Source organism: Corvus hawaiiensis, chromosome 2 (genome assembly GCF_020740725.1).
Source record: "Corvus hawaiiensis isolate bCorHaw1 chromosome 2, bCorHaw1.pri.cur, whole genome shotgun sequence".
In the NCBI taxonomy this organism is placed as follows: Eukaryota; Metazoa; Chordata; class Aves; order Passeriformes; family Corvidae; genus Corvus; species Corvus hawaiiensis.
This window is the reverse complement of record NC_063214.1, coordinates 110074946-110102170: the sequence shown is the minus strand read 5'-3', so window position 1 is coordinate 110102170 and position 27225 is coordinate 110074946. Positions and strand designations below refer to the sequence as shown.

The following is a 27225-nucleotide window of genomic DNA, read 5'->3' as shown; positions in this document are numbered from 1 at the left end:
ATCAGATGGCTTAAACACAACCTAATCAGCAAATGCCAGAATTAAGTCTCTTTCAGTAATTTAGGTCAGTTGTCGCCTTCATATCCATCATCTTATCTCTTGATGTCATTGAATTTTTTTTCCCAAAAGCATCCTGTCTTTTTCAGTCCAGCCTGGATGGAGCTCACTGAACAAGACTTCGTCAAAAGGTTGATTACCCTTGTGGTCTCAAAATACATCATCAAAAAGCAAACTCCTTACAGAAACCAGAACTGGGACAAGGAGCTGGGATAGAGACAGGATACAGATGTTGAATCAATGGGCAAATCTGTGTGTAACCATGCTTGTTCCTCAGCCAGGAGTGCATCCCAAGCTCCACAAATGCTCTGAATAGCACCTCTCTGAACCTGAGAAACAGCTGTAGAGACCTCATGTGACTAGGCTCCTGCTTCCTTCTCTAATAGTGCTCAGCACAGTGGAAGGTGGGGAGAGCACATCATCTGAAGCCACAGGTACAGCTGTAGCACAGAAAAGGGACAATCAAATGAGCTTAACGAAAAAGATGTGTAGTTGCAGCAGCAGGAAGAGGTTGGTGAATTCCGCACAGCTGCATGAGAACCAACATCTGGTCCACTCCTTCAGCCACTTGGCCACAGTTCCACTGTATTCCCCATTTCCTTCTTATCAACATCCTGGTGCTCTGGCACATAGCTCCAGATTCCACTTCCCTGGTTTCAGTCCTTTCCAATGCCACTCAGCATAAACCTCAGTTTTTCTTGAGCTAATCCTACTAGTCATATATATTTATACTTTAAATTTTCTTGAGGATTAATCTGAACCACATGTTACAGCAATGATAGATCAGAGTCTTGTCAGGAACCCAAACAATTTGGAACTCTAAAGACAGACAGGCAATACACTATTTCAACAGCTTATATCATATTTAGCAACCTCGTCTCAGTTTTACTATTTTCACATGTTAAATTGCAATACTCTTTGGCCACATTGGCCAAAAGGTAGAATTAAGACTCATAGTCAAGAAGCCTGTGACAAGGAGCTGAGCAGTAGAAATCAGCAGGGATGAGGAAAGAAAAGGGACTAACAAGCAAGAGCTGTCTGTGCTCAGTGGAAATAAGATCATGTTCATGAAAATCTCATTATTTTCATAAAGCCAAGGAGTCTATGCAGAAGCCAAGAGTCTTGACTATCGTGATGCTGACTATGGCTATCGCAGCAAGGAATTCTGAAACAGGTGAATCTCCACTTCTACACAACAAACAGGATGACAACTGTCATTCCTTTAACACTAATGGCACGTTTCTTCAGTATTTCAGAACCTTTATATAACCACAGTGAAAGTCTGATGCTTTTTCAGTTTGTTTTCAGTTATGCACTGAAAGCTGTATTCCCCTTAAGGACAGGTTCAGTTCCAGATTATGATGTAACTTTGACACAGCTGACTCACAACAAATGTTCTTATTATGGTTATTCCCCAAGCACATATGGATATCTATGGATTTACACACTCTGGGTCAAGTTCAAAACATCCAGTTGATTTAAAGACCATCCACTGATGCTTCCAACTAGGCACTCAGACAATGTGATGCTGAAGTCCAAAACTGCAGAAAGCTCAGCTGTCCTTAGTCTTCTTTATAAAACAGAAAAATGGTGAGCCTTCACTGCAGATTCCTGCTAGGCTGTACCTACCTGGAATCAGACGCACACAATTCCATTTTAATTGGAAGCTTTAAAAAAAGGTATTCCACTCCTATTCATCTCCTAGTGAGTGATTCAGACATTCAACCCCACCACCTTTTAATGGAGCTTTGAAATTATTCTAAAGACACATCACTGGTACATGATATCAAATTTCATATAAAGTAGTCAAAATTCCACCATATTCACCACCCCACAACCCTTCCTCTCACTTATAAGCTAACTCCTAGAAAGAAAGGTTTTACCTCTCCCTTAGTACTCTAAACACAAGCAGGAGTCCCTGAAACAAAATTAGAAAATTGGACCAAAAAGAAGAGTTTACACTGAAAAGAAAGGAAGGTCTATCATTTTTCCCTTGATAATCTCTGGCATTTTCTACTTCACTCTCTGAAATAATTCTATTAATAATGAGAAAGATAACTTTTTTTAAAAAAAAAGGAATTCCTCCTACTAAAAAAATTATCTGGCTGTGCAAAAACCATTTGTCAATTGTCCCTGAGGACAGCAGTGGGTGTAGGTAATCACAACAAGAGGGTCACAGACAAGTTGGCTTCATCAAGTGACTGGCATATGCTAGTGCCACCCATTCTGACAGGAGATCACTTGTAAGTGCCAACAGCTACAAAACAGAAGGTTATAAAGTATTGCTAAATTCACTAATAAGGCAGTCAGTAGTTATCTGATTTCACAGCAACACCTGCATATTTATCCTCTCATTACCAACTGGATGATGGAATTTTTTCAAGCACATTTCAAAAATCTGCCAATTTCAAGTGTAGGAAAAAAATAAACTTTGTAGTTAATTTTTCCCTTAACAAAGTACAGCTGTTGAGAATAATTGTTCAAGATCTTACCCTGTAATGTCAACTGCAGCAGAACAAAGAGTATTTAATTAGCAAATCTATCCAGTAATTCAACACCTATTATATAAAATGCCTTCGTGATTTTATTCAGGATAATTTGCTAAGAGGGTTATTACTGACATTCAGATGAAATTTAAAATTCCTACGCAAGTCGAGTCATAATAGCAGTAATGATCGCCCCAATCAGGAGATACTGTGTCACACAAGGTTCTTTAGCAATGCAGCAGCCCATTTCCTGACTTCTTAATTCCTGGGCTCAGCTCAGTGAGAGCCCTTCATGCCAATATTTCAGTCAGCAATACATCCTTAATGGGACTCTATTAAAATACCTAGAATAAAAGTGACTTTTTTTTTTTTTGTTAAAGAGAATGACAGCTCTGCTATCATATCAATCCTGAGCAGTTTCTCAGAAATGCACAGCAGAGGAAGAAGGGTGGGAAGACAGAAGAAAGAAGGAGGAGAATAGGAAAAATGGTATAGGGTAGTTTCCTTTTGCAAATAATACTGCACTGCTTATGAGAGCTGGATTGTCTCCTATTGCAGGCAATCCAAGTAGGAAGAATTAATTGCCTGGCAACCCGTCTGTACAGCCATGCCCCCTCCCCCCAACAAACATACACTTTTAAAAACGTGTGAACTTCTCAGCACAGTGAACATCTGTGAAACTCTTTAAATAAAACCTTTTTTCTTGTAAAAGCAAGACTAGCAACACACATTCTCTCACCCATGAACTGCAAGTCAATATAAACTGAAAAGACTGTAATTGCAGATGAGCACTCATCAAACTGCAAAATTCCCTATTCTAATCCTACCCCAACTCACAAATTAATTAATTGAGATTGTGATTTAAGACAGGGAATGATTAAAATTAAATAAATATACAAAGAACAGCCTTACTGTTATTTATTACATCAAGTATTTTTAAAGATTCCTTATTTAAAAACCTCTGAAGAGTACCTTCTGATGTGAGGATGCTTCTGTGGAAACAAGCTAAAATACAAGCGTTAGAAACCAATGAGACAGGATACAAAACTAATATGCTGATGCAAAGACTTCTCCTGAAAACACACATTTTCTGCAGAATCCTGGGGTAACAGACATGAAGGAACAGAAAGCAAGACTTGAGAGCAGACTGAAAAGAATGAGCACAGTCACTACAAAAACATTATACCAGAGAAGCATACACAAAAAACCAAACCAAACCAAACAAATAAAAAAAAAGAAATCCACCAAAAAGAAAACGAAAAAAAACCAAAAAAACCTGAACAAACAAACAAAACAAACAACAAAAAACTCAAACCAAACCAAACACCCCTTGTCCATTCACTCTGCACAAGGAGAAAAACAAGCAGCCTTGAGGCAAAACTATCTGTAAATATCTGGAGTAGACCTGATATATTTTTCCATCTCATTTATTTACTTCTGCAATTATATAGTAAGAAAATAATTGTGTCACCTGCTTTAGTAATTCATATTAACTAGTCTTTTCCATGGCACAGAGGAATAAATGGGCTGGAAAAACTGTGTTCCAGTAACACCACTCACTAAGTATTTCTGAACCTCTGCATTTTTGCAACCTATTCATTAGCTTTGTTAGGATATTGTCTTAAGTAGACTTTAGCACTGCTAAGCTACAGTCACATGATGCTGTAAAATGATTTTAGTAAGGAAGATTTTCAGAAAAGGTTTCTATTGCTGGACAAAAAGGCACATATGCCCTAAGCATAAGTGAAAGAAAGATAGAGGCCTTGTTTGCCACAAATAATGAAGAATCACAATTTAGTCTTTTCATAAGCCAGTGGACTTGATTTAGAAAAGTTTGAGTGATCAGATTCAAGTAGTTAATAAGTTTGTTTCAAAGAGCTTTTACTGAGTATTTGCTGTACTTAGACAATATATTCAAAGTTACATTTCTCCAAAATGTACGTTCTTATGAAATATTAACAGCATCAGAAATACACCCCAAACTGCCAAAGTTTTCCCTTCTGTGTTGTTTTGGTTTTGTTTTTCTTCAGAAATGCTGAAATTACATGTTCATACTCCACCCAGAAAGCTGACAGACAGTAATACAACTTTCATAGCTTCTGTATATAACATCAGTATTGGATGGAGCACCAAAACCAAAGGGAGAATGGTTCCAAGGGCTGAAGCAGTGTACACAAAGATCCAGGGACATGTGTTTGCATGACAACAAAAGGTAGAATCTTTTGCCTCACAAACAACAGTTAACACAAAAAAGGCAGCAACAGAAATGTGCTGAGCACAAAAAAGTTATGTGTATCTTTGTCATATTTTGACATGGAATGCAAAGATGACAGTAAAACACAGATGATGATGATGCAATTCAAATTAAAATTTGAAGACAATGTTTCCTTAGTTCCAGAAACAATTACATCCTTAAAATTCTACAGTACTTCTATTTCAAGTATTTGCGGTGAGCTTCACTGAAGAGAATGGGAGAACCAGAACTGTTTTAAGTTGTGAAATTATTAGTTTTTCTACAAAATATATTACAAACCATGCTATTCTAAAGCAAATTTTGTCTACTTTGGAAACAGTTATTTTGGTATTAGGATAAAAGAAAGAACAATGAAACATACTCTTAAAAGCACTGAACAAAAGTAAAAAAAAAAAGCCAAACACAAAAACCCAACCAACCAACCCATAAAAAAAACAAAACAAAAAAGAAAAAAACCAACACAAACTAAACAAAACCCCCCCCATACACAAAAACTTCTGTGTTGGAGATAGTTCTACCGTCTTGGAAACACAGAAACGGAGTGCTCAACAATGAAGTTGAACACTTGAGTGCACAGAAGGTAACTGACCCGGCCCTGACCCCACTTCCCAGAAGTGTTGTGTGTTCCCAGAAGCAGTAGGAATACAATGTCCGTGTGAAAAGTAGCTGTGAAAAATGTCCGTACGGCCCGGGCATCTCCCAACGCTCCAGAGAAACCAAATACAGGGACAGTTCCTAGAGAAGCACCAGGGCTCACAGCCCACCCATGGAGTTACTTTATTTCTAACTCGTTCAAAACTGAACACCTAAAACAAATAAAGAAGCAGGGATCCCTGGTTTCACTTCATGAAGAAACAAGATCCACAGCACCTAAAACTCCTTGAAGAATGTGGTATTCAAACAAATTTTGGCTCATTAACTTTTATGATCTTTTTTGATTCCAAAGCACTAAATAAATCTTTGCTTGATTAATATTTTATACTTAACTCTAAGTTAACTATAAGTTAACTATGTACTTAACTATATAAGATGCAAAGGTAGCTTTGCCTAATAAGACAACTGCAACTGTATCAAAAGCTAACTATCAGAAACCACAAACAAAACCACTTCTAATTAAGAAAGAATATGACAAGCATTGTTCACTATTTCCAAAATATGTGTTCAGTTATTAAATATTTAAATGCATATAGACAAGTATATTCTCCATAGAGAAAACAACAGCATTTGTTTCAGTGGAATGAACAAACATTTAGACAGGAAAGCTTTACTTTGCTTTGTTTCCCAAACTGAACAGGTTTAACACATCAGCAAAACATAATCATTTATTTTTTTCACCAGAAAAAATAAAATGACAAGAACAGTAAACAACTGAAATTAATTACTAATAAACTAAGGTTTCCTGTTTAGTCAAACAAGTTAGAACCCAGTCAAGGTTTAAACCAGAGCACAGAAATTTTCCTCTGAATAACAGCAAAATCTATACCAGCGTAGGGAAAAATAACCATACTATCTTCCACATCAGGTTTAAAACTACAGTGTTAAAAGTTATCTTTCAAATATATAAGCATGTCTTTCAATCTCGAAGTGACAGAAATAGAAGTACTGTCCCATCTCCAAGAAAAGTTACTCTCATAGCCATATAACTAGAAGCCCTGGAGAAATCAGGGAGTAATTCTCAGAATCAGTAGAGAAGACAGTTTTTCAAAAACATCAAGTATGTCTGTAAATATGAAAAAGAAATAAAACTAATACTCCAAAGACTAAATGTTTTTTAAGCAGTACATAAACTCAGTGCACTATTCGAGATGACGACAAACTTCCTGAGAATCACATCTTCCTCCCCCTTTTTGTTTCCTTTTTTTTAAATAAAAAGCAGAAAACAGGACCTAAAACTTTTCTAAGGTTCTCCTGATCAGTATCTTTTAAGTAATAACCATGATTTGTGTGCTTGGGGAAAAAAGAAGGCCTGGGAGAAGACAAGCAAGTGCTAAAGAGAAAAACAGATGCAGAACACACTTGCTACCTGGTGAGTATTCTTAAAAGAAAAAGGCCTTCTACTGAACAATACAGCCTTTTTTCTTGAAGAACCATAGGCATTTTGCAATAGCTACACTAAACAGAACAAGGCTATCTCTGACTAGATACAGGTAATACCCGCTAAAATTATCCTGATATTTTATAGGAGATGAGAGGACATGCTAGGCGTGGAAATAAATAGATTGTGTGTGGATGTTGTGTCCATCAAAAAATCTTTATAAGTGGTTTGAACTGCTTTAAAATTGTTCTTTCATTATGACTAAGTGATTGTCTATCAAAGCAACATTTATTCAAATTCAGAAAAGTATTTTAGCCTCTAATTAGCCTCCAAAGAAAGTTCTCTTACCTAATTTCTTAAATGTCATGCAGGATTTTCATAAAGCATGTAATTTTGTTTCATTAAATTAGATATATTTAGACAACACGACAGGTGTTTTAATGAAGTTAAACAATACTTATTCATCCTCCATGGTTGCAGCTGATGTCGGCACCAAGAATTGCTAGAACAAGGATCCATTTGCCTAAATGAGACAAAATTATCTGTGCCAACAGACTTCCCAGGCTGGTAAGGAGAGCCTTGAACCAGGACTGAGAGGGGCCAGAGTGCATGTGCATGATGGCAAGCAAAGGGTGGGATATGCTGTGAGCAGGAAGGACCACATAACCAGCAACAAGGGGGCCCTCCTCAAGGATATCCATGTGAGTAAGGGAGTGCCTCCAGGACAGTGTTACAGACAAAGCTCTTGCACTTTCTAGGTCATCCCTCTACTCTGAAGAAAAGGACCATCCCGAAAGACTCCAAAATAATCTGCTTCAGATTTGACAGATTGTGAGCCTCTCTGACTAAGGAAGGAGAGGTTCCTGTACATTCAGCTTCCCAACTATACTGGGATGTTCAAGGTTCCACCCAAGCTACTCAAACAAAAAAGATGAGAGATCAGGGGTATATGAATGCCTAGAGGGTTCACAACTGTACTTAAAAAAACCCAGCTCCATTTTAACTTTTCATTTACCCTCAGAGTAATAATGAAAAATAATTATGATATGTTTCCACAATACGTTACTTGCAGGCTATTTTACAAATGCTTATGGACTTTTCTTCCTCTCTGCTGTCAGCCTGGAACATCACTCCCTGCCACTCTGTCTTACATTGCATCTAAATCTTCAGTCCCATAAGCCCATGTCTTGTTGAGGTACTTCCTCCAAGCCTTCAGATATAGCTCTGGGTGCAGATTTCTGATCTCTTTCAGCAGTGTGGTAAAAGCCTTCTTAGGTGGTGCCAGGGACAAAAAAACCTTAGGAGGAGTGGCTGAGGGCCACTTGGTCTGTTCAGCCTGGAGGAGACTAAAGGGAGCCTCACTGCAGTTACAACTTCCTCTTGAGGGGAAGAGGAGGGACAGACACTGATCTCTGCTCTGTTGTGACCAGAGATAGGAGTCGAGGGAATGGCCTGAAGCTGTGTCAAGGGAGGTTTAGGTTGGGTATCAGGAAAAGATTCTTCACCCAGAGGGTGGTTGGGCACTGGAACAGGCTCCCCAGGGAAGTGATCACAGCACCAAGCCTGACAGAGTTCAAGAAGCATTTGGACAATGCTCTCAGGCACACAGTGTGACTCGTGGGGTGTCCTGCACAGGGCCAGAAGTGGGACTCAGTGATCCCAATGGATCACTGCTGTCCAACTCAGCATATTCTGTGATCCTATGAAACAGTTTCAGCATGGCACACTTAACATTTCCTGCTTCAGGCAGGACCTAGTGATTGCTCAAAAGATTTGAAAATACAATGAGGAACATGCATGGTTAATAGCATGAAGTCTCAGTCACAGTTCTGATTTGTTCAGTGCGACCCCTTTACAGCACTTTACAAAGCTGGATTGGATACAGATGGAAAGAGCTCCTGACAGTCTGTCAGAGTTAGACACAGTCCTTTTAGAGTCTCTCTTAAAAATGAGCTTCCTGAATTCCCTAGATATGTCTGACAAAAAAACCAACAACCAACCAAAGCCCAAGACAGAACTCCTCAGGACAAGAAAGACTCTCCTAGAACAAAGTAGATATTTACAACACATGTCAGAAATAAAATCTACTAGCCTACCAAATGACTGCAAGATTTATAATGTAGAAATAACTTTTTTTTAAAAAAGCCTCATTTAAGCTTTTTAACTATTTTTAAACTAACTACAAAAGAAAATTACTAGTTAACAATCCTAAATTGCTTGTTAAATAGGTCTTGCAACTCTAAGTCAGGAATAGGAATTGTAGGGTGGGTTGAGGCAACTTCACCTTCCAGATTTTTCCTGTAAGGATGCACAGGAATAAAAGGGTCCGTGTCAATGGAAGCTATTGCCTATCCACAAACATTCACCATACCACATATATCATCATCACATAAAGAGCTAAGGATGGAACCATATTTGATGTCAAGAGAGCTCCTACAGAAACATGTTCCAAGACACAATTTCGGGAGTACTCCACTTGAGAAAAGCTTAGCTTCATGCAGAAGCAAATTCCTGAAAGGGACCACCTTATTATCAGCCTTTAGGATTTCAGCGGCTAATGGTCACTCGGTCAATTACCTAAAATTGTAGTCTAGGTCATTTTTAATACCATTTGTAGTCTGTCTCATAACCCAGGACATTTGTACTGTTTTTAAAAACAGAAGAAGTTAGAGGCTTATCAATGCATATAGGTAAATTTTTCAGGACTATGAACTTATGCAAAGAAATTACAGTTTCAGAAGTTTCCTTTATGAATTAGTCTGTTGTTAGGCACTCCACGTACAGCCCACCCATTTCAGTATTTAGAGTTTTGAAATTAACAGCAGTATGGCTTCATTACTAATGAAGCCAAGTTGCTAAGCTGTCATTGTACAATCCCACAGGACATGGATTTGTTTGTTACTTGTAAAGAATATGGAAATTTGAAGACTAAGAAAACAGACAAATGTATTTAACCTTTCAGCATGACCCTCTAGGAATCCAATCCTAATACTGACTTTTAGCCACATAACAGATTAAAGTAGTGGAGTTTTGCCACTCATTCAATCCACATAAATCACATAAAAAGATACTGCTCAACAGGAACACATTTCTATTCTAATGATGGAAAAACCTTAATTACAAATGCAACTTAAGCATGCTACCTCCATAAATCCATTACTACAAGAGAGGCATGCTGATTATTTTTTAAATCTTTAATTTGTCATTTAGACCTACTGTTATCTCATTTGTAAAGAATTCAAAATACATTTGCACAAAACTAGATTTCTAAAACATTAACAATGTTTAGAAATGTCTCACTTACTTCCCTACAATTTGACAGGATTGATTTCATGCTACATACTTTAACTCAATCAATCTTCAACTTCAGAAATTTTCATTTAAATTCTTCATCCCACAAATTCAAGTTAAAGAAAGAACATCACAACCTAAAGGTTTTGTTTAATCTAAAAACACAGCTAATAAGCTTTCCTACTTCTGATTACAGGAGTTTGAATTGAATAAAAAACCTCAGCTTTCACTCATATGCCAAGGAAACCTTCTTTCAAAGCTCTCTCTTGCTCTCACTTTTCAGTTAAAGTAGAAGGCACCAGCACTCGTTTACATTATTGTTACACCAGTCATTCAATATCCTCATTAGAAATATATCTGAAATGAGACCTGCAGGGCCCTGGGTTTTAGTGCCAACATAATAATCCAACCACAAGCACTGGTGGACAGTGGTTTGATTCGATCCACTGCTATTACAGATACAAATGTTGCTAAGCTCCTTTTTAATGCCCTTAGATAACTACAGGTGCCTAAAATAACAAACAAACAAACCAACCCCCAAAACAGAAGCAAAGATAGGGATAGGCTGTAGAAATAAAAACCCTTTTAAGAATTTGCTGATATTCTAAGGCCTTGTTTGAATTAGGAAAAAAAAAAAAAAATAGACTCAATCACAAAGCCACAGCTGGGTGATGTTGGAAGGGACCTCTGGAGGTCATCTGGCCCAGCTCCCCAGCTCAAGAAGGGCCGCCTGGAGCTGGATTGTCCAGGGCCATGTCCAGACACCTTCAGGTATCTATAAAGATGGAGACTCCACACATTCTCTGGGCAAGCTCAGTCAGGTCTCAGTCACCCTCACAGTAAAAAAGTATTTACTGCTGTTCAGATGGATCTTCCTATGCACCTCAGTAAACAAAGAAATCCAAAACAAACACACACACACAAAAAAAATCTACTACTAAAATGACACAAATGAACATGAATAAAAGCCCATATATATTTTCTTGGGAGGGCTAAGGAATATCGAGTGCCCATTAAAATAAAAAAATTAAAAAAAAAAAAAAAATCAGGAATACTTAAATTTTTACGTATTAAAAAATACATTAACTCTGCTGGGTAAAAATAAACCAAAACATACCTGCCCACCAACCTCCAGGACACTGAAGAGATATTGCTGCTTTGTGAAACAGGTAACACTAATTTTAGTTAAGTCTTGATAAGCTGTGAGACAAGAGACTTTAAAGCATTTTCCCAGGAAATATACATGAAAGACAGCTGATAAGAGACACCTGTTATCTTCTGCAGATCATGTTCTTTTCTGAGACACAGTACCCTGGAGGTAGTTTATATTTTCCAAACCTGGACATTTATTTTGACCCTATGTATACATACAATTATAGGAAGGTATTTAATATTCAAAGTCAAGAACCAACTACAATTTGACCAAGATTAATGAAAAATCTTACCCTAAAATATGATCTAGAATGGACTTCACTGCAGCCTTCTCAGGCTTATAACTTTATGATATTGGAATCTACCATCTTAAAAGGCTGATGCGAACCTTGACAGTTCTGTCCTTAGCGATCACCATGTAGTTGTTCAAATTAATTCCATCTAATTATAATGGATCAACCATCCCATCCACCTGAACTACTATGATTTTTTTTCTGCTTAAGTTCTGCCTTTTCATGAGCACTTGCTCTCCTACAATCCATCACATAAGAAACTGTCAAAAAGCTGAAATATGGCAAATTCAAAGTATTTGAATATTTATTTGATTAAAGTATAGAAGATTATCCTTATTTGGTTAAAGTACAGAAGATTATCCAGTAGAAGAGAAAGGTAATTAACATCTAATTTCAAAGCTTTTCAAATGAGCCTCATCCCAACCACAGTAAGAGTTCTACACTAAAGAAGTTTCTCATTTTCATTCAAAAAGGCACACCTGGCAGACCAACAGTAACCGAAGGAAAGAGAAAACAGAAGACAAAGAGGCATTCAGATCAAGCAGAAAACATGTTCCCCACATTCTTCCACATGTGCTTGCAGTCCTATCATCAACTAAGTAACATCTGACTAAATGAGGTACACTCACCCTAACAGAGAGAGGTAATTTATCAGGTTAGATAGAGGAGAAAAGATATTTAAATTGCCTGGAAGCGGAGCAATAAAAAAAACTTTAGAAGTCTGTAGCATACCAACTTCTAGAGTGATTCTGAAAATGGTTTGCCAACACTGCTGGTGGTTGAGTTTTCAAGCTTTAAAACAACATCATTCTCCAACAATGGCAAAGCAAAATCTCCAGGCTAAGCTGGTGATTTGCAATGGACCTGTCTTTCACCAGGTTACAAAATCCTCAGCACCGACACAACACCATGTGCAGCTGGGACTTCTGCAAAAGATGCCGCCTAATTTGAGAGAACATCTGCTGTCTCTGGTACAAAACATTTTAATTTCCATATACTTCAAGCATCCTTTTCTCCTAAGGCTTTCCACTGTGCAGCAGAAGACACCATGAGTGAAAGAAGGGGGGAGGGGGGAGAAGACCAAAGACTTCTACAGGATCTTTCAAGGACATGACAAGATTTTCAATTATCTTCCTAATAAAAGGAAATAATCCATATATTAGAAGAAAATACCAAAAAAGTTGTTACCAATACAGAAATTCTACATGATTAGAACAGGAAAAATATTGGCTAGTAATGAGTCTTCAAAAACTGGGTAGACTAAAATGGACTGAAAGTCAGTTTGAGGCTCATCTCGGAATAAAGCCTACTGAAAAAGCAATGATCCAGGAAAAACATTAAAAACAGCAAAGTCTTTACTTGTCTTATCAAAGGATGACATTTCACAAAAACTACCTGTGGTCTCAACAGTGAGCAATATTTGAGGGGCTTATGAGGCAGATCTTCCATACTAATGCTTCCCTATAGGGAAAACAGAGACAGCTAAACCCAAGAAACACAGATGTCCCATGAATCCAAGTCAGTAGTTCCCAGTGAACACTTGGAGGGAAGAAGTTACATTTTAAGATACATCTGTTGTTTTGGCGGGGGGGGGGGGGGGGGTGAGGGACAGTTTATCTTGGAGCAGAAGCAGCTTCAGAAAAATACTCCAATTGCTGCTCCTGCTGTGGAGACAGGAATTTATGATGGGCTACAGGAAGCACCCCACTGGCCTCAACTCTGAAACACCAGTGAGGGCTGCACCGCAAAGGATTTGCACACTGTGAGGGACTGCCAAGCAAACCATGTAACAAGAACACCAAATTACAATCTTAATCTTGCTTCCAAGCCCTGTATTTTCACCCCTCAGCTTAGATGGTTTTTCCCCCCAAAGAAAGCATTAGGTGTCAAAAGGCTCATAGACTTGGCTCACTGATTGATTCCTAGTCTGATCTGTAAGGCTAATTAAGACATGGCCAAACTGTGTCCATGTCTTACTTAACATTGGTGTTCAAGCAAGTATCACACAATCTGATTAAAATTGACTAAAATGTCTTACTTCAGTAATCACTTAGACAGAATGAATTTTACATTAGCAGGATCAAGCACACGTCAGGCCTCAGTGGAAATGAAAAGGGCTTATAGTAATAGGATTTATAAATCCACCACATTAGGTTAATGGCTAAATGATTTACATGTAACTTTTCCCCCTCCTCCTCACCCTTCAACTCACACACACAAAAAAAATTCCTATATTTGGCACTTTTAACGATGAGTGTCAAGGCAAAAACAGACGTTCTTTTTAATTAGCTGAAAATTAAAAGCCACAAGTGATCCTTCATTAACTCTTTCATTGCAGAAATAATGAATTAGATTTTTATAAAGCCAGAATTCTTGAAGACCCTAATGAACCTTTTCAAACAACCACAACGAGTTATCTACATGTGCATAATGAGCCTCAAATGGTTTGAGCCAATAAATATGCAACTGATAAAGTGAGATCCTTATTCCTTATAAAATTGTCAGTAATGGGAGTTCTTCATGTGACTATTTTCAATTGCAGAGAAGACTCTAAAAGCCCTTGCTCTTTCTCAGCCAGTAATTCAATCCAACAGTTAGCAGCAGTTACTAATGACACTGGAATACAGATGGCTTAAAGCCAACCCTCCCTCTTTGCAAGTGCTGGAATGTCCTACACCATGTGGTAAACCAGGTGCTTTGTTTTGTTCTTTAGGCAGCTGAAGCTTTCATTTTCTGGAAATTTGAAAACAAAGTCATTCAGCTGAGCCCCTGCAGCAGCAGTCACTTGCATCTGCTTCATTCACAGGATACAAGCACTGAATAAGTTCATCTGCAAGTCCTACCTGTCCCCCACCTCTCTCAAAAGCTAATACTAGGTCAGGTGGGAAGAGTGAAAGTTCAAGTTAAATGCATAACACCCTTATTTTCAGCAAAATGAATTAAAAATTGTCATTTAACAAGGTCAACATTTCTCAATGATACAGTGCTTTGCATTTTCAGGTCACTGTACAGACATTAATAAATGAATCCAACACCAGGATTAAGGTTAACTGACAAGACCATATGTTTTAACACAATTTATCAAACATCTACCTATTGTCACCAAGCACAATTACATTATCACCACCTCACTTTCCTTTCATGGCATTAGGAGGACTGACAGCCAGTGGAGCAGTGCCCCTCCTCTCCTTTATAGCCCAGGTTAGGACCACAGTGTCTCCTCCACATTCACAGTACCAAAAAGTCTGGGTTTATGGATATCTGTCTGCTTCTCTTGGGAAATTACTACAAGTTGGTTTTGTTCCAAACAAGGACCGCGTCAGATGAAAGCACCTCAGAAGGAAGCTGCCTGTTTTCCAGCCCTGGCCTGGCGGCACGACAATAGCAGCAGCAGAGCCTGTCCCTTCCTCTCCTCTCCCTTGGCCGTCAGGGTATCAGGTTCACATTCTTTCCCCACAAACACTTGTCCAGTGTCACACAAAAGAGTGACCAACAAACCTGATACAGGGCCGTTAAATTCAGACAGCAAGGCACCACACAATGACCTTTAGAAGAACGATATTAACAGGTGGTCGGTGTCTAATACAAATAATTATATTACACTTTAGCAGCGTGGACCAAAGTGGAAACACATTGTCTTGTCATCAGCAATTGAATAAGCCAAAGTAATGTTACCAGAATACCCTTTTAACACTCCTCTGTTACCTCCCCAGCTACAGAGAACACCTCCTGTGGCAGAGCACGGTCAATGAGCTCCCAACTATGTCACAAGGTATTTCATATGAAAATTTCACCAGGGTGTCTGACATTTCCCTCTCTAAGCAAAACGGGAATCTTCCTGCCAGTCTTTGGACAATCACACAAGTAAATTCAAGCACTAATTATGAATTTACCCCATCTTTCCTCTTGGAAGCAGTCCACTGAAAACACATCCCCCTTCAATTAAAAAGAAGCTGATAAAAGCAGCTCAACAAAGTCCTTCAAAACCCGTAAGAGAAACCAGTACAAGTGATCAAATTAATTGCCCATGCTCACTAATTAGTTGTCCAACATCAATCATCTCAAGTTAGCAACAGTTTTCATTGACCTTTAACCCCGAGAACAGTCACTGTTTTGACAGGATGGGCAGCTGTGACAAACAGCCGCAACATTTTGGGACAGACAGTGGTTCCTGACCACATCTACAGCCAGACTGCACCTTGCAGGGTGCAGAGGGGGCCCTCAGCACAACCCCCTGGCCCTGGCAGGGCTTGCACAGCCCAGCACATGCCACTGGCAGCCCTGGCTGCAGCGGGGCCAAGCACCAGATCAGTTTCCTGTCAGCTGCGACACGGCTGACACTTAAGCTGCTTAAAGGCTTCTCATTCTTCATTTTAGAAAGGAGAGGGCAGGTTCAAGGACACTCCAGACTGTCTAGAGTAGAGTAGGGAGAAAACTATGAAAACACACCTCAAAACAACAGGGTAAGTGGTAACATACAGCTCAAACATCTACACACAGATGGATGGGGAAAGTACTTGGAGATGTAACAAAAAAACCCTGCCTACAGAGAAATATACTGAAGAAAGACACTACTTAATCTTCCAAGTAGTGGTGCCAGTCACCTCAGCACCTACAGCAACAAACCACAAGCAGTGCATGCATTAGGGAGCTGCCAGCAAGCTCCTCAGGTGGGCTGGAAGAGTAGTGCAGGGAAGAATAAACAGAGCACTGGCATAGGACATGCAGACCACTACACGTGGCCAGAGCATCCTGACAGACCCAGAACAACATCCCTCCCCTTTCTCCCTCCCAGGGAAAAGCAGCTGCTTGCTCCCCACAGAGAAATAGGCCCTTCCATTTGGTCTAGCCAGAATGCAAGCCAGAGTCTGGGCAGCAAATCCTGCTTTTTGTACTCTCAGAACACAATTTGGAACAGTCAGGTGGACGCTGCTGGCTGGCACCTGCATCATCCTGGTGTTTAGCAGCAGCCTGTTCTCCTCTCCTGCATCCCCTTCTCGCCTACCCCACACCCCAAACACCTCATTATAGGTCAAACAGGTGGGAGAGTTGACTTTTACTCAACAGCTTTGGTAATGTAACTCCAGGCTCCCACCTTTATCTGTAACCAACATGATACTCAAATGGAAAGCCTAAAAAACGAGGGCAGTGGTTATGGCAAATTTGAGAAGTGACAAGAAACAAAACATGGATGTTTTGGCAGGGGAGACATTTTGGGGAGAAAGGAAGAAGAGAGAGAGACATTAAGGAAGGCAAGACAGCAAGAGACAAAATCCAGTTGTACAACACACCTCTGGTGTTCTTACACATGTAAAAGCATGTAAGCTTTTAAACCTGCTGCAAAGATCTTTCCTCCACCACAGAAAAATCCCACCCTAAAGAGCCATAGAATGACTTGGGCTGGAAAGGACCTTGAAGATCATTTAGGCCCAACCCCAAGTGTCAGCAGCATCCAGAATACCATATACTACAGGGGCATGACTAAATTACCCTATAGTAATACGCTTACACATATGAGTCAATGCATTATTTCAAGAGTTAATTCTTGGTATGTTAAGGTAAAAGAAAAGGAGGGAAGTGGAAAGAGGAAAACAAAAACAATTAGAACAACTTATTTTCTAAATATTAACTATGTGACACTTGGGGTAAGAGGGCCCTTTGTTTTCTTTTTTTCTGAGCCGTGCTCAGGCATTCAGGCCTAGTATAATCCACCCAGGCCACTCTTGGTTTCTACCTACTTGAGACCTTCTTATGGGCTCAGGCACTGGTATAAACAATGCTTTGCTGCACACCAGGAAATATCCCTGACCACCCACTATATCCAGAGTAGCTGCATTGGGACAACACAGTCTTTAGTCATGGCACAGCATTCAGACACCAGTGTCACAGCATCCCCTTCTTGCAATTCACCTTCTTCACCAGGGCAGATCTGCTATCCAAAAAACCTTGGACCATTCCAATAGCAAAAGCTCTCAAGTCTCCAATGTATGCTCCAGAAGCGTTCCCCAGCTTGTACAAGCTCATTTAAACAGGCTGCAGTCTAATGTCCCTTCTGGTCACAACCTCCTATTTCACTCAAGAGCCTTAAAAGCAGGAAACTTGCAGTAGGCATTAAAACACTAAAAGCTGCAGGAATTACTAATATAAAGGTACTTCTGTTTACTACATTAGGAATTTTTCTGTTTAAAAATTTTATTTAATCCCAAAGAAAGTTCATGGCACAAGGTACTATCCAGAAACCAGAAAACATAAAAGCACACAAAATTTATTAGCATATTCAGAGGTGAATTATAGCAAAGGTAATTTGCTCCCTCCTAAGCACAAGTATGATCTGAGGAAAGAGACAAACTGATGATCAGAGTTATAACCATACAATAAACAGTAAACATTTCAAGATTTAACTAAGACAAGGAAACATCACTTTTTCCTTGCAAAATGCTTTACACATATGTACACTATAGCAAAGCGAACTCAAGATACCCAGATCATGCATACATGGGTAGGAATTACAGGAAATCTTTTATAAACATTTAGTACATAAACAAAAAAACTCCCCTGCATTAAACCATGAAAATAATGAAAGGTCTAAATTTATTATTGAATACTAATCTTTAAGTACAAATATTTTTATGCTATGCCAAATGAGTAATACACAGTTCCTCTCTTGCCAACCACACAACTTGTTACAGCTGCATAGAATTACCTTTATGAAAGGCATCCAATTCATTAAAATTGTATCCAAAATATGTCACATAAATTACCATATTTCAGTGTGGCAGAAGACTGCAGTGACTCCTTATTGACCTTCCTCCATCCCACGTGGACCATAAAATTTTACTAAATAACCATTACTTCAAGCTTGTAACTTCAGATTGAGTGGCAGCATAATTTCTAGAAGCAAGGCATGGGACCTTGATTTAACACAAATGATGTGAAATCCACCACCACCTCTGTGCCACTCCTTTGCCACGAAGTTAAGAACAACTGAATCATGGCTCATTTATGCTGCCAACTGTGACTGAATCTGTACCAACAAACACAAGAAACTGATAATACAAGAGGTTTGTACCACAGTGAGGAGGAAAGAGGAGGAAGACATGCATTAGGGATTCCAAATCTTTTCACACACGTTTGGGATATCAGACATCTACACAATTTTGGTTCTTGGCTCCTCTGACTGGCAATGGTCTCTGTCACAGCAGGAAGCCCAAACAACACAACAGCTTCAAGACTTTATGGAGCAAAACTGAAGCAGCCTGCAGACTGCTGCATGGCAGAATGGTCTACTAAGAAATCCAGCCCCTAAATCATACATCATATAATCCTACTCATAAGAATGGATATCTCGCTAGTTTTTAGATAAGGTGAAGTTGGGTTATCGTGGGTTTTGGGTTTGTTTTTTTATAACTTCCCTGGCCATGACAGACAATTTGAGATAGATACTTGTTCCTCATTGAGCCTCATTTCAGGGCACTTCTCACTACTGCCTTAAAAATAATTCATGCTTCAAAGGGAACTCCTGGGGAAAAATCTATTTTGTTGGCTCAGAGCAGTATTGTCACGGTGGCTGCTCGATTATTCCCTTGAGGTAGACAGACTAAGTAGGAGGCTTTATCATTATTCAAGCAGATGGGTTATTAGACACATGACACCAACAATTTTAGTAGATTCAAACACTGAAACTTGGTTTCAAGGCTAAAATATCAAAATGAATCCACTGCTGAGGAGCCCTCCACGTTATCAAATAGGCACATTTGACAGATACCTTTAAAATCATCACATCTATATTGCAATGATTCAACAAAGTATTCTTATTTTTCCTTCCTTACAGAAAAAAGTGAAACAAACGGAACAGCCACTTAGGTTTCTCTATATCTTCGCTGGTTGCACATAAATGAAGCTGCAGTGCTTTGTACTTCCACATTTGTAACCCCTTGCCTGAAGAGCAATAGTTTTGTGAAAGTCACAAGGATTGTTTTTTCTGCACTCTTTGTCTTTTTGATTATGGGGAACTACAGTCTCCTAAAAGAGAGAATTAAATGCCGTGTTTTTAAATAGTAAAGAATAAAACAACAACAAAAGAGATCTCTAAAAAGTAGGTTCAACACCTTAGCTTAAAATACCCGAAATGAACTCCTGTCTCCAGGACTATTCCTACAAACGTGACCCAATGTATGTGCGCCAGTGTTTAAAGTCTTTATAATGTCTCCACATACTCAAGATTCTGACTTGTAAACTGACTCAAAGAGGGCAAAATCACTGCAGCTACAAAGAACCATCCACTGTAAAATTCCACAGATATTTCCAGTAAAACAGTACTAAGCAGCCTACCATTCAACGGAGTTATCCACCTTTATCACTTGAAACACAGTGACATCTTTAAAATTCACATGAGGCATGTCTGTTCACAAATACGCTCCTGAAACTGCAAAATTTCTCAATCTCTAAGTAAGTGGCAGAGAAAATTAAGATGTAGTGGTTACCCTTTTTTATTCCTGGAAACAGCAGTTTCCTGGGATGGAATAAATACCTGACCTGCTGTGTGCAGTTGCTGAAAGATGGTCCTAAAGAAAGATTTACATGCTGGCTGTAAAGAGGGAATTAGAATAGTATCAGAACTCAGATCAAGACACTTACAATCCGAAAATTCAGATGAACCTTCTCCTGAAGGCATTTTTCAGAGTAACCAACAAGAGGTACACATTGGCACTGCTCAGTCATACTATTCCAGTTTCACCACTGTACTTTTTCCTTTTTTCACTCAGGAAAGTAATCTGCATTTGTAATTAATTTCTGATATAAACTCTACCATCTTAAATACATGCTAGCTATTAATTAATAATGTGTTATACTTACTAGGTAATATTAATCCACTCAATTTATTATTTCTTCTATGAGACGCTTGTTGGCTGATATAAGCCGTGTTAACTACAGCGGTGGCACACAGTGCATTAACAACTTAGAGGTGAAAGTCCTATGGGGTCTAGAAATTCCCATTACTCTAAATCTTCCATTTTAACAAAATCACAACTTGTGTTCAAAAAAAGAAAAGTTTAATCAATGTGTATGCTAAGTATTCAGTCTATTCTAGGAAAATGAGAGATGACCTTCACTTCAGTAGCAACTGGCTTACACTGTCCAGCTATGCATACAGAGGCATCTTGTGTTTGCTTTGATGGCCTGCACATGCCAGGGCTTGATGTCATTGATAGACTGACATTGCTCTGTTCTCACACAAAAAACTTTATTAGCATAACAGAAGATCTGAAAGTGTGCTATCCCCCTTTCTAAATATCTTCCCCATCTGCTGCTGGGTGACATATGTAATCTCCTTCCCTTGCCTATTTCCTAGAACACTGCAGAACTCCATGGGAAGAGTCTGGTCGCATCTGTCTTGGGAGCAAGTCTATTGTTTGTGAGATAATTACTCTGTCCTTGTTGACTTGCAGCAATAATTGAGAACAAAATCACCTAATAAGCCAAGTTACCTAGTAATATAGCACATTATAACAGCAATGATTGCATATAAACTTTGAACCCCCTTTAGTGCCAATTAATTTCAAGAGCATTAGCACCAACAGTAAACAAATACGAAGCAGTTTAACTAATTAAAGCTTACTACGTAATAGGCTTGTAGCTTCAATTATCATTTTTCATGTTAGTCATCTGAAACTGTAATGATATGTACCAGCTGGGAAACATGTGCCTAGTCCCACAGCAACAGGTAAATGGAACAGCAGTTTTTGAAACTATGTCATGAGCTTTCCTAGGAAAAGTGCTAACTAAGCCTTATCAACAGAGACAAACAGCAGATGGCAACAAATGTGCCAAGAGACATTTCATCCTCCAGGAAGAGTTCAACACTAGGCATCAGCAAAAAAGGAGCAGAGTTGGAAGCACAGCTCCCACAGATCTTACCCAGCTGCTCTCTTCTGTAGGAAAAAGAATGAAGAAAAAACACCCCAAACACAAAATCAAAACCCAAACCTAGTTAGGCAGTGATTCTCACCCTAATGTGCAGACTTCATGTGTAATCCATCTACATTTCTTTCCCAGAAAGTCCAGCTTCAGGTGCAGCTCAGCAAAGCAGCTGAAGCCCTTTTCCCCACTAGAAGCTTCATTCTCAGCTCCCAGTGAACAAAAATTTGCTTAAATCCTGACATTGACTCCCACGTTTGGCTTAAAGGGTTCAATAAATGTTTGCTATTTTAATTGTATGTACAAAAGAGGACTAATTATCCAATCTTTTTGGACTTCTTGCACACTTTTGGACTGAATGGAGTCTCAAAGTTGCTTGTCCTTTAGCATGATGCAGTATTTCTCTTTAACAGTTCTGAGCATTCAGTGCTTCCAGGTTATTTTTGTGACTTGAAGACCCACAGCTATCTTCTCTAGATCATTTTATTTTACTCTTGACATTTAACTTCTTGACACACTGACTGAACTAAGCACTGAGGTAAAAGTAATTCTCATGTTTTCATTTTCACATTTTGACTTCAAGATACTGCAGTTATCAGAGAAGCTGCTAGCATTTTTGGACAATTAATCTCCTTTTGAACTATCCTATCAACAATTCCACTTCTCCCTTTGTTCCACCCCCACCTCTAAGCAAGTACACACCAAGAAGCACATTCAAGTACTGGTTTGGGAAGCAAACACGGAAAACATGAAAGAGGAAAACAAATAAAATAACAAAACCAACTACTTGCCATATAAGCAAATCTATTTGCAGTTCATGCTACTTTTTCTTTTCCAAACACTAAGGACAGCCAACTTCATACTTAAGGACCTATGCCCATTTCATTTCAAAAGCAGTTAAAGGCAAAACATATTAAGGATTTTTTTCATTATGTGTATGCATATTGGCTCAAGTTTTCCCAAACTCCATCTCTCCCAAAACTCATTGTAACAGCTCAGAACTTCAGAGAGCACCAAGACTTCCTTCCAGGGAACAAGTATAACTGCTCTCTTTATGGTGGATAACTGTAGTCCTAAAACAACTACTGGCTATGACACAAATACCAAAAATTAAAGACAAAACCCAACAACTCTTATGTTATGCAAAGTATGCAAAAAGTTGGTTGGGGTTTTTTTAAAGTCAAGAAAAACTTTTGAGCTATAACAAACCCATTAACAATGCCTCCTACCAACACTGTCCAAAGAGATTAAATGATGAAAGGAACATCTTGTTTATATAAAACTGCAAAACACCCCTTTATGCTCAAGAGCTATACAGCAAGCCTGTGATGGTCTGTGTACAACACAAACTATTAATAAACTACTAACCACAGTTCCTCTCAGAGAGAGGGGCTGACAGACAGTCACAGAACAGACTTTCCTTAAGTTAAGATGGAAAAGGCCAGGGACAAATACTAAGTCAGTACTGATACTTGATAATTGTGATAATCTACTACCACACATGCCTGACATACTCTTCAAAGCAAAGAGGAGTTGCTTGGCTTAGCAGGGAGGCTATCCCCTATTATGCAGACCAGCTGAGCCAAAAGCTATGCAGTACTGTATGGAATAACAGAAGGATCATTTCTGGAATAGTCCTATAAATGACACTTCATACAGCTTTACCATCAGATCTCCTCTGGAAGATCTATTTCTTTTTCCATTTTAAGAAAAAAAGGGGGGGGAGAAAAGTAAAGCAAGATCTATGTGGGGAAGGAAAAAGCTGACTTTAAATATGCTAATAGAATAAACATCAGACAACAAAAAGTTATTCCTAGAGTGAAAATTAATAAAAAGGAAATTGGGACAGCTGCACAGTCCAAAATTGGCACTGATTTTCAGAGAAGGAATAGGATCCCTCCAACTCTTACTAAATGGCTCAGGAATCCCTGTCAAAAAAAATCAGTTTCTTTAAAAAAATTGCTGTAATTTAACACAGTATTTAGAATAGAGCAAAGTGACACAAGCTTACACTCCACACTGAAAGCTGAAACAGACAAACAAAAGCCACAGTTAATTAATATTTCCTTGGTCACCATGTCAGAAGCCCATCCTTCTGAAGAAAACCCAAAACTACATGAGCTGCTCATATATGAAAGATGAGAAACTTTCATAATTATTTTAAGTTCAAGATCTACCACCAAAATATGGGATGGCAAAAGGCCAGCACACTGAACAAGGGTGGGAGAGAAGGTTATTTTTATTTGAATGGAATTTAAAAAAAAAATTATGTGGCTATCTTCCACAGAAGCCTAAGAGCAATCGAAATCATTATAAATGCCACTAGATCCCTATAAAATGCAACTATCTCTGGGCCATAGAAGGAACTGCTTTCATTAAGAATTTACTTGGAAGTAAAAGGAAAGCATCTGCCCTGCAACCCATCAGGCATTAATTCCAAATACTTTAAGACCAGGTGAAGAGCTAGAATGCAATGAATTACAAACAAGCGTGTCAAAATTGCATGAAGAATCAGAATCTGATTGGCTTACTAGTTTGTTTGGCAATTGGCAAATTGTGGGATGGATCAAAAATCTACTTAAAACTGGATGCCTGATCCTCCTATTATTTTTTGCATCCTGCTCATTGTGCCATCTTTATTGTCTTCTTTGCAAAGGGCCCTGTAAAAGTCAATAAACTTTGCCTTTGTAATACAAAAACAAAAGGGGGCACCTGATGAGGCTGACAGCTGATCTGGGGGCCTCACAGAGCCTAACCTAAAATCGGTCAGAATTTACCTGTGAGAATTTTACAGTGGAAATTTTGCAGCTTCAGGGAAACCCACAGAGAAGACCAAGAAGATAATCAATGAGAGAAGATGTTCTGGACACAAGGAGAAGATGTTCTTGCTATGGGACATTAAGTGTGTACAAGGAAGAACTTGTGGATAATATGTAGCAACTACATCTTTGCTTGCACAGCTAATTGTTTTACTGCCTGAATGGTCATTGCTTTTTAGACAGCCTTGTCCTTGTTTGTTAAGCAGCCAATCTCAATAGGCCACAGCAATTGTGAAGAAGTATAAGAACAGCAGTAGAGAAAATAGAAAATTTCTCTCTCTCTCGACTTTGGATTACGACAAGTGTGTGGTGTTATGTCCGCCTCGACAAAAGCCACACTCTAAGACCAGCTGAAGAGCTAGCATGCAAATTGGGAGGAAAATTTCATGTGTGTCAGCTTTTCCTTAATTTTTTTAGAATCAGTGGGAAGTTTCTCACTGTAGGAGTACCACGGCTAATTCAATTTATACATATACATATGTTAGCATAATACACTTTTTAAAAGTGGGAGCTTTCATAATCTACTCTTGATTCAGCAAGACATTTTTATTCCAGGATGAAGTGTTTCAGTTCCCTAAATTCAGCCCAATCTTGTTACAAGTCAGAAGCATTGCTCTGTGATTTACATAAAAGCATTTCCACTGAACTAAGCAGCAACTGACAGATCAGATAAAGGGGTTCCAGATAACATTTAAATAGCTGTGCTAATTACACCACACAGAGATAGGAACACGATCCCTTACTCAAATCCTCAGAGTAACCATCCAGAACACTGAAGAGAAGAGGAAAAAAAAGTAAAATAGTGCAAGTCATAAGACAGCATGTAAAGGAATTTTTAAAAACCCAAACATTCTGCATACAGGAGGTAATCTCAACTGATTAGATGCCATAATGATCTTCTCACAATCTGTTAGGAGAGAGTAGTAGCTAATAACTCCACAGATTTCCTCCAATCCTTTCACCAGGAAGGAATAGCAGTTTCTAAGTCATTACTGCTCTGTCATCCTGGACCACTGCCAAGAATGTAGAACTTCAGAACACCTGTCAATTAACACATTCCTACTGAAGGCAGGCTCATCTTCCAATCTATTAAAAATTAGTGATCACAAAAAGCAGTCAGATCAAAACACAGCAAAATTAAAATTAGAAGTGACTTCTTGAAGGACAACAGCCTTCAACAACAACAAAAATCAAGAGTAGTGTCTCTGCTGAAGTAACTATATACATACTTCGGAAGACAAACTACATGATGTAACAGACCTTTTTCCATCCCTACCATCTGTGGTACACAGTTGTACATACAAAAATGACTGGCCACTTGACGGACAATTGTGTGCAAGAGTCAGATCTAAAGCTTTTCTCTAATCAAAGCTTTCTGCAGGGGTTCTCAGGCTAAGTACGGGCTTCTCATTGATTTTCCTTTATCCCCAGGATGAACTATTTCTACCTCTAAGTTGAAAAATATGAAGCTATGCATTGAACCAAAAAACCCCAGGTACAATACATATTAAAACATCAAGGCAAAGGTGCAACTACAATTTAAAGAGACCAAAAGATTTCTGAGCAAAGACAAAAGTGGTATTTACCTAAGTCCAAAGATGATAGGGAGTTCTGAGGGACATGGGGAGGAAAGGGGAGAAATTAAGGTGGTCACACGTAAACCAAAACATCAGCTGTCATTGACTTAAATCTCATTTGTTCAAAAAGCAAAGGGTACAACCAAGGAAGTTATAGATTCAACAAGTAAATTTCCAACCAGAGCAAAACCAACCAGAAGGCTGCAATAGACTCGAGCACAGGACTAAGACATTCCTATGGTTTTATGTCAGTCTTCCACCTGCTAATTCCAAATTACTGCACAAAGCTTGTGACAGTTTAATATCCCAGAACAAATTAAAAGCATCAAGGAAGAAAACTCAAGTTGACAACGAAAACATTTTTTGCACTGAAGTCAGAGAAAACAGGAAAGAAATTATTAGTGTGCAAACTGTGGTATTGCCTAATAAAATGACAACGCACACAGAACAAGTCAGAGAACCAAACCAAAGGGCAAAGCAGCCCAAGCGTAGAGCCCTCACTTTAGCATGGCTACCCTTCTCCCCAGCAACTGTTCTGCAGATTCACTTTCCTTGGATTTAAAAAAAAAAAAAAAAAAAAAAAAAAAAAAGTGTTTGTACCTCGAGGTCTCCTCTGTGCTTACCCAGTCATTTCAGGAAATATGACCCTGAACTTCATCAAAGCAGATTATTACACTGTCCTACTTTTCTGGTAACTTCCAATAGTTTAAACATGCCAATTTCTGCTCTGTTTCATGAACAAGGCAACTAATTTGAAAGAAAGCATTAATGCTTTTTGCTTTTTTTTTTAACCAAAGGCATATCAATCACCAGTGTCCAAATTTTAAAAGTTTCTCCAGTCTCATGTAACTACCAAGACTAGCACAAACTCACAGAGAAATGACTGCCAGGTACTAAACCCTGCAGTAAGGTTCAAATAATTCCAAAGGTCCCATCATTCCACGTTTTTGATGAGCACTGCTTGATAAGCAAGTCATTTCAGTGACACAAGTGGGAACCACTTCCCACTCCCAACAACCTAAAAAACTATTTCTTGCTCTTTCTAAAGGCTGCCAGTTAGAAAGTATGAAAACATAGAAAGATTAACATGAAAGGTAAAGGGAAATTAGTATTTTATTTTTAAATTTTTTTAACTAATCCAGGTGTTGAAATAGGATTTTATGGAGCATCTACTCCTAGTGGTTCAAATAAGCAAACACGAGTATCAAATTGTAAACCATATAATCAACATACATAATTTAATCCTACTCCCTGAACCCTTACCCATATTTGATAAAGGGAATAGTCTGAAGCTAAAGACAACACAGACACCAGCAATATCTCCTGCATTACATCATGTATAA

At 38.7% G+C, this 27225-nt stretch overlaps 1 protein-coding gene across 6 annotated transcripts in view; it reads right to left on the bottom strand.

The window, feature by feature from the left end:
• The window catches only part of POLA1 (DNA polymerase alpha 1, catalytic subunit), a 190242-nt gene that overhangs the window by 123717 nt on the left and 39300 nt on the right, over window positions 1–27225 (bottom strand). The window lies entirely within an intron of this gene.